Source organism: Acanthochromis polyacanthus, chromosome 3, assembly GCF_021347895.1.
Source record: "Acanthochromis polyacanthus isolate Apoly-LR-REF ecotype Palm Island chromosome 3, KAUST_Apoly_ChrSc, whole genome shotgun sequence".
Lineage (NCBI taxonomy): Eukaryota > Metazoa > Chordata > Actinopteri > Pomacentridae > Acanthochromis > Acanthochromis polyacanthus.
Genome location: NC_067115.1, coordinates 46136754 through 46148150, shown reverse-complemented (window position 1 = coordinate 46148150; position 11397 = coordinate 46136754). Strand labels below are relative to the sequence as shown.

Sequence of the window (11397 nt, the reverse complement as noted above, 5' to 3'; positions counted from 1 at the left end):
GTCGCTCCTCTGCAGCTTTTTGCTCAGCAGAACACTCATTCAGCTGCTGCTAGATGGACTTTTTAAGCTTTAGATCCAGAGTTTACAGGATTGTTTGTTTGTCTGCAGGGATTCAAACCGGATCAAGTTCGAATGTATTGAAGAAAACCTGTGAAGTCTCCGCCTGCTGTCCCACAGAAACCAAGACCAACCCACCGAGGTGATTGTTATTATTATTATTATTATTAATATTAATATTTTATTACTATTATTACTATTATTATCATCATCATTATTATTATTATTATTTTATTACTAATATTATTACTAATATTATTACTATTATTATCGTCATTATTATTTATTTTATTAATATTATTATTATTATTGTCATCGTCATTATTATTATTATTTTGTTACTAATATTGTTATTATTATCATTTTTATTATTATTATTTTATTACGAATATTATTATTATTATCATTGTGAGGAATATTCATTTTTACATATCTATTAAACTATCATGTTTTAATTACTTTTTGCTTATTACTTATAATCATTTTATTACTCTTTTACTTATCATTTACAATCATCATTTTAATTACTCTTTTACTTATTACTTATATTCATCATTAACCTTCATTTGATCATATCATGTATCAATCATATATTAATGTGCTTCCAACTTGTATTAACCCTAGAATCAAATATATTAAAGTGCTTAAGAATGCATATTTGAGCTTATAACCTGGAAAAGAAGTGTTGATCTAAGCAGGTTGTGCAACTTTCAACGTCTAAACTAAAGGAAAGTGTGTTTAAGGTAAATACTTCACGCTCCATTTAGCTAAAGGCCTGCGGTTACAACTGACCTTTTAAAAAGCTGAGGGGAAAATTCTCCCCCTCGCTTCAAACTGACAAGCTGAAATAAGAATAACATCTAGGATGGCAGTTTGACGAGGACAGGTGACAGTTTTAAAATAAAATTGAAGAACATCCGTTAAAACTATGCAATACCTGGAAGAAAGGGGGGGTCTGCGGTGACAGAGATGTGCAGGTTGTCACGTACGCACGGAAAGACAGAGACAGGGTAAAAAGTTCAAACAGCAGCTAGATGTTTAAACAAGAATAAAACAATGTTGAGAATTAAGATTAAAATCATGGGCGTAACGGACGCGGGGTACGTGTGGGACATGTCCCCCGCACTTTCCACATCTGTCCCCTCTGTCCCCCCGCACTTTTTTCAGCCGTTACAACAGCTAAACCCGTTATTAGCATCCAGTAACGTGTTTTTCCCGAGCCGTCTTTGAATGCACCATGAGCGCATGCTAACGCAGGTGTTCCACAGGAGACGTGCTGCTGTGCTGAGCAGTGCTGAACGTGCGTCTGGAGTAATGTTTAGCAAACCAGCCAGAGCTAGCAAGAAGCAAAAAACTTTACACAGTTCTTTCCAAACAAACCGTGTAAGTTGTGTGACCTTGTTGGATGCAAACAATGTTAGACTTGTTAGCTAAATGATGACAAGGTAAAACGTGGCAATATATCAATATGTGAAGCTAGTTAACAATAATTTAAATGTTGTTGCCTCTGTTACATTACTGCTAATTAGTTTATTCTTGGAATAAACCCAGTCCTCTTTCATTTCTGGGCAGAAGATGTGCTCACAATTGCTCTCCATGTATTTAAGTCTTTTGGTCCCAAAAGAGGAGAGTCAGGGAGGAGAAAAAGAATAGGCTATCTATGGTATAAAAGTGGTTAAATTTACAACTATTTTTACTGCTTCTCTTTCTAATTCTATCTCAGAATTTTGATTTTCAGATTTTTTAATGATTATTTCCATAACAAAGAGCAGAGTCAGGCAGGAGATGGACCAGAGGCAGCAGTAATGTGACCATGCAGGGTCTGCAGAGGTGAAAAAAAATATATAAGTGGCTGAGAAAAAAATACGTATCTATGGGTTAAAGTGATTTTGAGGTTAAATTCTACTGAAATTTTTACTCTTCCTAATGCTATTTCAGAATTTTTCTTACCACATTTTTTATGTTTATTGCCATAACAGAAAGAGCAGAGTCAGGGAGGAGATGGATCAGAGGCCAGCAGCAGGGACAAGGATGTAGGGTCTTTACAGGTAAGGAGAGATTATAACTTCCTGAAAATAAGATATCTATTGCAGGGAGAAACCAGGCAGTACTGATCATTTCATGTTCAGTGTTTGGCACCTTTGGCTACTCGTCCAGTAGAACTAGAGTTTGGCCACTAAAACTTTAGATTTTATAGTTTTATACTTTATAGTTTAAAGAACTAGCCTAGTTGGTCCCCTGGTATTGTACTGTGGCTGTTAGGGATTATGTGGTTCTTTAGCCACTAAGGACGGTGCAATTAAATGTAAGAGAATGATAAATCGCTCTGAAAAATTTGTCCCTCTCACTTCTGAGATGGTGGTTACGCCCATGATTAAAATATTAAGTTTCATGAGAAAATACTTAAGAGGAATCTAAATTAGCAATGTATTAAATTAACAATAAAATGGGTAAGAACATAGAAATCTTATATTAATTAATAAGGATTAAAGTAAATCAATAAAGGGGATGGGATCATTCAAATCTGCCATATAGGTGTGATTAAATTACTAAATTGTTATTCAAAGTTAAATTGAATAAAACTGAATCAGTAAATTGTTTAATTCAACACAAAATGGAACAGAAATCTGCAGATCACAGCAGAGCTGAGCTCTTAAAAATCTGTGCAAAGGTCACAGGGAGCGGCCACATACACACACATTCAGAGACACCTTCTGCAGGAGGAAGACGGCTGTGGTTGGACGAAGACAGAAGACATCCGGAAAAGCCTCTCTCGGTGGGGGCCAATCAGAAGACCGCAAATTCTTCGTTAAAAACTCATGTATTAGCTTAAAATTCATTCTTTCTTGTGATTACAGCTGCATGCAGAAGAACCATTGTCTTAGCCTTAGCAAATCTGCTGTCAGCGTTGAGAAAGATAGAATCTGCATGCATGCATTTTCTGTATTCATCCTTTGCATTTTTACTAAATATTCTTAACTGAATATTTTGACTCTGAGTCTTCCTTGCATCGTGTTTTTTCCTCATTAGCAGTAAACAAAGAATCCGCTCTGACATCATCATCATCATCATTATTATTTTATTACTAATATTTTTATTATCGTCATTATTATCATTATTTTTAATTTTATTATTATTATTTTTTTATTACTAATATTATTTTTATCATTATCATTATTATTATTGTTTTTTTAACACAGGTTGTCTGTCAGAATCTCTCCATCATTTCTACCAGAGAAAATCCAAAAAATTTCCCCAAAGTGATAAAACTCTGTTAATTATGTCCCAGAAACGTCTCATTTAACGTCCAACATTTTCTTTTGTGTGACTTTATTCAGACTAAACACGAGAACAACATGATTTCTGAGCATTAAAGCAACTTCTTCTGGTGGTTTCACATCAGCTGTTGGTCCAGACTCTGGTCACCAGGTGGCAGCACTGAGCCGCTGTGAATCTGATCATGTTTATAATTGTCTGTTTCCTGCTAATAATCTCATGATTATATTTACTTTGTGGCTGCAGACCCACTCTGTTGGCAGCGCTGAGAACTTGACCGTTCTCAACAAGAACAACATCCGGTTCCCGGCTTCAGACGATCTCTCAGCTCTGGCTGCAGCATTTGTACACTGTTAAAGTTGTGTTTCTGAAAAAGAAGTGTTTAGAAAGTATCGGCAGCATCAGTGGTGATCATGCAGAAAAGACGACGATATTTTAAGCTTTGATGGATCACGACTTCAAGCATTTGTCTCATTTTAATTCCAACCAAATCTACGAGAAAATGGCAGAGTGTCACAGCAAATATGTTAAAAATATAAATCAGAAAAAAGGCAAAACATAAAAGCATCAAAAGCTGAGATATTTAACAGATGAAAAGTATGAAAGTGTCTAATATTAACAGATATGAAGACGACAAGTAAATATGATTTTATTACTCATTTTTTCTCTTTTCTGCACCATTTTTTTTCAGGTTGTTGCTGGAGTTAGGGTCCGAGCACTGAGGTGCCGAAGGACAGGCGGTGCAAGGGCACCGACTGTCCAAGGCAACAACGGTGCCGAAGGACCCTATTGGAACCTTAGGGTTTTTTTTATCATTATCATTATTATTCCGCCAAAACAACTGCATTTTTCAGGCCCTAAACATGCTCAAAAAGTCATGAAAATTTGCACACACATCAGAACTGGCGAAAAATTTCATATTTTTTAGCACATGTGGAGGTGTATGGCAAAATGGCTCCATAGCGCCCCCTACACTTTCCCATGGGCAGCATGTTTCACCTACAGCTACCAAATTTGGTACACATATGCAGCACACCAGGCTGAACAAAAAAGTCAGTGACAGCCACATTCCAAACCCAACAGGAAGTGAGCTATTTTCCATTGAATGTCAGATTTGACCCATTTTTCATTTTTTTCTAGAGCGAATTTCTCCTAGGGGGAAACTCCAATTCACCTCAAATTCGGCCAGTACATACAGGAGGCATTAATGAGCAAAAGTAATTAAAAGTAAGTAAATAAGTATCAGTTTCATTGAATGCAGATCTACTTCTACTTTATCAAATACTAATTTACACTCTTCTCTTAAATTTTAGTACAACCAAATACAGTACGTCTTGAGCATCTACAGGACTTATTTTCAGAAAACTGAGACTGTGAGGAACCAATTGTCATGAATTACTGTGCATTTTTGTGACTGCTGAGCTACTATTAGGTGGATCTGTAGCACTCTGTAAACACATGAGGGCCAAAAATAAACAAAAGGTGTTGTATATCAGCCCGGTCTCACGGGGATTCGTGAAACTGTCACGTCAGTTTTTGTTTCGGTTTCGTGCGCACCAACACGATGTCGTCATGTTTTTCGTGCCGCTCACCACGAGCGAAACCCGCTGTGGTAATCACATCTGAAAGTGGTTTATACCGGTGGATTCATGACGATCTAAGCTGTCCATCGGCGTTTGCGGCCGCGTTTGCGGCCGCCGCTGCGGCCAGATGTCTGGCAGCCGCAATGGCGCCGGACATTCTTTAAATTCCTATGCAAATTCGGCGGATTCATGACGATCTAAGCTGTCCATCGGCGTTTGCGGCCGCCGCCGCCGCCGCCGCCGCCGCCGCCGCCATTGCGGCTGCCAGACATCTGGCCGCAGCGGCGGCCGCGTCCGCGGCCGCAAACGCCGATGGACAGCTTAGATCGTCATGAATCCACCGGTATAAACCACTTTCAGATGTGATTACCACAGCGGGTTTCGCTCGTGGTGAGCGGCACGAAAAACATGACGACATCGTGTTGGTGCGCACGAAACCGAAACAAAAACTGACGTGACAGTTTCACGAATCCCCGTGAGACCGGGTTGTGTATATCATATTAGAGGAAATGCTTCCTTCCTTCTTAGCAGTTGATTACTAATTTTGCTGTCCAGAATTGGTCACTTATCCTTCATACTGTGACGTTCATGCTCACACATGGGTATAAAATTGGCAAAAAGTAATAAAATCTATTCAAACAAATATTATTTCACTCATGCTTTACTAGAGTATTTCAACTTAATGCTGCATGATACTTTTACTCTAATAGATTTCAGAGGGAAACTGTACGTTTTAATGTCTAACATTTATTTGGCTGATATACTTACTGATTATCATTATGTTTTTTTAAAAACTACAATTGGAACAAGGTCAAAAACTGTATTGTATTCAACATAATCTCAGTGAAACATGATGAACCAAATCTGTACATGATACAAAAAGGTAAATCAGTAATTTAGTCAGTAAAAAACATGGCTGGCAGATCCCATTTGACCAGCGAATTTTAAAAAAAATGACACTGAATGAGAACAAGGAAAAACAAAAACATAAAACAATGCACATTTGGACAGTTAATTGACCAGGACATGAAATGAGTAAAATTTATTTTACTACAGTTGGATACATTGCTGACGTGCCAATAATAATAATAATAATAGTAAAAAAATAATATTAACAATAATACAATAGCATAAGATTATAATCTAATACGAACAAAGCTGACTTTGGCTGCAGACTGAATAAAGTACATTTCTTAATGCTTACATGTGCTCACTTAAGAAAGATTTCAAATGCAGGACTTTTCCATGTGAAGGAAAATGTTTTCAGTGCTATACTTATGTACTTATGCATTCTGAGCCACTTTCCAAACTTTACTTGGGGATTAATAAGAATAAATCATTCCCTGCACTTGTAAATTCAAAACTGTGGTGCGATACTGGCATTAGCATGAGAAGCATCAGGCGGCACAAAAAAAGAACATCTAAATCTTTTAAGGAGAAGATGGATATGTGCTAACCTCTGGTGTGGATAAGACAGGGCAATGACAGTTTCAGACAAGCTGAATGATGGCATGAACCAGGAGGGAGATGCCTTTTAAATAAAAGGAAGATGGTAAATTATATGAGAGGACTGCAGCTGAAAAGCAACCGCCTGGGCATAATAATATAAGGAGGAGAGTCAAATGAAAGAAGAAGCCTTTCTCGCTGATCTTTCTGTAAGTAACAATGCAAGCACATATTCTTCTATTCCAGTTATCACCACTTTCATACACAGACGAATACGTGAGTGCTACCAAACCCACATAAAACAATATTCAGAATTACTTGTGTGTGAGGCAAGAACAGAATATAAGAACACCTAAGCTTGCTGTTAAATGTTTGCCTGAATACACTTTAAAGACAAACTCTTGGACGATAAGTTAAACTTCAATCCTAAGTCACTGTGTTCACTCCTTTGCTCTGTGCAAAGTACAGCTTTGTTGGAGCTCTGCTACCAAATTGTCTAATCCAACCCAAGTGAGAGAACATCAATATTCTCTGACAATTTCATCAAAAAGAAGAGACCAGTAAGACAACACAGCAGTAAAAAATACTGGCCAGAGAATTATATACAAGCATCTACAGAGAGGACGACACCCAAAATGATGAAAGCAGTTTGGATGGATGTAAGCGGGCAAACCTACATAGTCTGAACCTTTTCTTTCTCATCTCTTTTGGTTCAAAGTGTTCTCAAAGAGAGGGGCAATCTGTTTCCACTTTCATCACTCTGGTCACCCATCGGCAGACAGTGTGACAGGACAGGAAGCAAAAGAGTGGCTGCTACATGGGCGTTTAATTGTTAATAACAGGAGATGTGCAACCGATGGACCACAGAACATGAAAGCGGACTGACAGTGCCTTAGGTTTCTATCTTTTACACTCAGGAGGTAAAATGACCACGTGATGGATGCTTATATAGTTTCAAAATAGGTGCTTTACAAACATTTTGTTGCAATATGATTAAGTTGCTGCTTGGCTGAATTTGGTTCTGAAATTTGAAGTTTAATAGAACATGTATATGTGATGGTCTTTATCAGTTTCTCACAGAACAGCTGAAATCACTATTCAAGAAGCACATCATATGAACATTTTCTTAACTGTCACTATGAGTAACGTTTGGCCAAGACCAGTCAGCAGAAATACTACAAAGAAGAAGAAATGCCACTAAAGAGAAAAACAAGCCCCGATGACGGTTAGACCAACCATTCAACCTGATTTCTTTACATGTTGTCAGGAAAACGTAACTGGAAAAAAAAAAAAGAAAAACATGCTATTTTTCCTGGTGAGGATATTCTTTTAGTAGATGATTCAGTGTCTTTAAGTGTCTGAAACTGTTGTTGGACATCTTTGCACATGGGAAATAAGGCAACCAGGATTTTCATATCTTCAGAGAAGTGAATTCAAGTTAAAATCAGACAGTGTCTGCCCTTGGCAGCAAATGTGAGGTGCCATATAGCCGCGCCTTGCAACTCCCAGACAAGGACATCTGTTTCCTCTTGGGAGACTGCAGTATAAACTTTACTTTCCATTGCAAAACTAACAGCATGTCATGTACTGTAGGACAGAGCTCTGCCTATTAACAAGAGAGAATGGAACTGATCTGACATACAGCGACTGATGCAAGACTACAACACACTTCATAATGTATTCCTCCTAATCCTAACCCACTGACTCCTGCGCTACATGTACCGTGTCTCTGTCCCAAAACAACCAAAACCACCATGTGTTGTGTGTCTGTGTGTCACTCACTGCACTCCATGGTATTTACAACAAACTTAACATGAAAAGACAAGGAATGTATGGAAGCATTTTCAAGTGGGATCAAAATAAAATCTTTATGGTATGTTTGAGTCTCATTTCTCAGGCTTACTTAAAGGCTCAGTCTACCTAAAACCTAAGACAAATATTTAAAATATTCATTTCTGAGGTTTGTCACATGCTCATACAACAACACAGTTAAAAGCAAAGTGACAAGAAAGAAGATTTAAAATAAGAGCCAGTATAACTATAAAATTACAAAACAAAGAAATAAAATTAAAAGGGAAAATATTGTAGTACTGAGTATTAAAACACTAATGTCCATACAGGCCTGATATGTTATCATTGTTGTGCAATATCAACCATTTTGCAACTTATTAATGTGATATACAATGACAAGGAAAGCTGTCTTCAGTATCAGACAATAGAACATACAAATATGAATAAAGCATTCAGTGCAACACATTCATGAAATATGAAGAGAACTGCATTGTAAAAAGCAGTACTGCTGTCCCCATATACAATATTCCTTAACTAAGTGTGCCAAGAAATATTAATTGTTCTTGTCACAGTCTAATATTTTTCAACTTATTTGATACGATGGGCAGACTTGCTGAGAATTATGTGCTACATGGTGATTTGTGCAGGGGATAGTGCAATACTGACTCCAGTTTTTTCCTTTGGCGATAATTTTCCTTAAAAACCACCTACAGTAGAAACTGAGATTGAACTTTGAGGAGTTCTTTTCATTATCTGAAAGTACTAAAAATAATTGCCCTTGAGGAAATTAATTACCTTTGTACACTGTTGCACTCTGTGTGGAAAGTGATTTACTGTCATCTCTGCCACTGTCTCTCATTTTTCAGGCTAATAAAGTCAGCTGAATTGGTGGGTTACTCCAGGCTGCATGTAAGAATTAACAGACAGCCTTTGTTTTGTCAAATATGAAATGAATAAATAAGAATGCCCCCATGTTACCTCTGCTTGAGCAATCCTGTACAGCAGCAGCGTGTAATCACATCAGTAGTGCACATGCCCCACCTTTTATTTGCAAAACTGGCAGCGCGGTTTCCACAGCGATGAAAATTAGCAATGTGAGGAGAGTAATCAGTGACGGCTAATTGCATTACACTTCAAAGAGAAGGTAAGATGATGAATGATGGGACAACTGTTATCACAGATAACTGTCAAAGCAATTACAAGTCCACCATTCTTGTATCCCAAAGCTCCTGTTGAACTCTGAGATGCAATATCAGTTAGCATATAAACAGTGCGAGGAAAGTGAAGGGCAGTTTGCACAGAAATTAAGTATGAGATGTTTATTGGTTGTTAAACTTCAGTCCCTCCAAACTGACTCATCCCTGCGCCAGTTTGAAGCAATAAAGAATGCAGCCTCACATACAGCAGCCACACATGTCCATATCTGAATATGGGGATACTGCAGGTACAAAAGACTCTAAACGAATGCGTTGCTATTTTTAACAGCACTCTGAAACGTCCAACTAAATGGAACTGCTTCAAAAAAACTTTACCTAACTTGGAAGAAAACAGGCTTATAAACACTGTTCTTTTCCCTCCTAATGTACTGAGTGACTGCATTGCACCCACTGCAGTCTGATCCTCTTATTTGTTGTGAATAGGGCCCATCAGCCTGAGGCTCGAGAATGGAGGGGTGAAATCCTTCACTTTCACTGACGATTGTGTCTCGTATCTGAGGGGAAATAAAGGTGAGCTATAGCCAAGGTGCCCACAGGCTAGGGACGACTGCCAGGCACAAACTAATTAGCATGGGCTTGGTTGGGATGAACATTGGAGGAGCTGGAGTTAGCAACAGCTACAGTTACGAGTTAGGGGCTGGTAGCGAATGAACTTTCACAATCAGTTGTGTTTGGCAGAAAATGTGTCCACTGCTTTGTCCTTAGGTGAGTGCATAATTGCCGCTGTGGATGTTGTCATTAATAATGCAGTGATTTACATAACACTTTTAAATTGCTTTTGTTGTGCACCAATATTAGGCACAACAAACAATTTCATGTCAACCTGTATTTAACTAGATAAATGTACAACAACATATAAATAAATATGTCCCCTGCGTTCAGAGCATCACTGCCCTGTGCAGGTCATTGAATTAAAAGCAGAAGATAAAGGAAAAACCGAGGTAGCGACAGAGCGGGCAGCGTAATTCCATGTATGAACATTTAATTAAACAGTCATTTTAGTGCCTCTCAGCCAGTCGCCTAGCTACAACAGCCCTACTTTCTTGAAGTCACACCTCTGCAGCGTGCATTAGTTATTAATTAATAGGTTCACAAGAACACCTGAAGCACAACCTTTCAGAGGATTTATGAAGAATAAATTTACTTGCATTAACAATGAATCATAGAAAAAGGTATGTATTCTTATGGTCTGTTCTTCATTCAGACTCCCCAATTAAATTCCACACGCAGATGAAATTGTCAAATATATGTTAAAATTGGTCAAATTAGCATGCTTCCCGGTGCATAAATTACATTCTTCAGTTGTATCTCGAAGTCCAGGATTATTTTAAAAATAGATCTGGATCGGCCTTGACCGAAGACCACATTGAATTTTCACTCGTATTCAAGCCACACTGCTGGCACAAAGTTTGATGTGATGAAATAATCCAAAAGGCCAAATCATAAGCTTCAGTGTCCCGCCGGCAGTACACCTACTAATTTGCATAGGAATTTCAAGAATGTCCGACGGCTTCAAACACGATTATACAAACACTATACGCCGATGGAAAGCTTAGATTCTCATGAATCCGCCGGTATAAACCACTTTCAGATGTGATAACCACAGCGGGTGAGAAAAACACATTTGTCCGACAAAAACAAATATTCATCCATCCGTTCTCTATACACGGCTTCAACGCACACAGCGCGACTCACATTTCCGGGTTTATTATTACACACACAAAAAAGATTCCAAAAAACGGCCATAATCCAACCTTTTACATCCAGATGACACAAGCCAGTAAACTATTTTGTCCAAAACATGTCCTGAAGTCGGTATATAATCCCCGAATCGGTCATTTTCAAGGAAATGCACCTCGTGATGCCCGTCCAATATTCCCTGTATTTTTTGTAATTTTTTTAATTTAAAAATAGAATATTAGCGATTTTTTGTACTGAAAACGGCTGGAATTGACTGAAGCTTAAAGGGTTAAGTGGCATTTTGATGACATTTATTTGGCCTGTTTAACCTTTGGTGAGTTTCATTT

General features: G+C 38.0%; 1 long non-coding RNA gene across 1 annotated transcript; it reads left to right on the top strand.

The window, feature by feature from the left end:
- The first annotated feature begins 1273 nt into the window (after window positions 1-1273).
- LOC127533470 (uncharacterized) lies at window positions 1274-2093 on the top strand. The gene is made up of 2 exons (XR_007941208.1): window positions 1274-1440; window positions 2037-2093. It is a non-coding gene; the product is annotated as an uncharacterized LOC127533470 (long non-coding RNA).
- Window positions 2094-11397: the final 9304 nt, after the last annotated feature.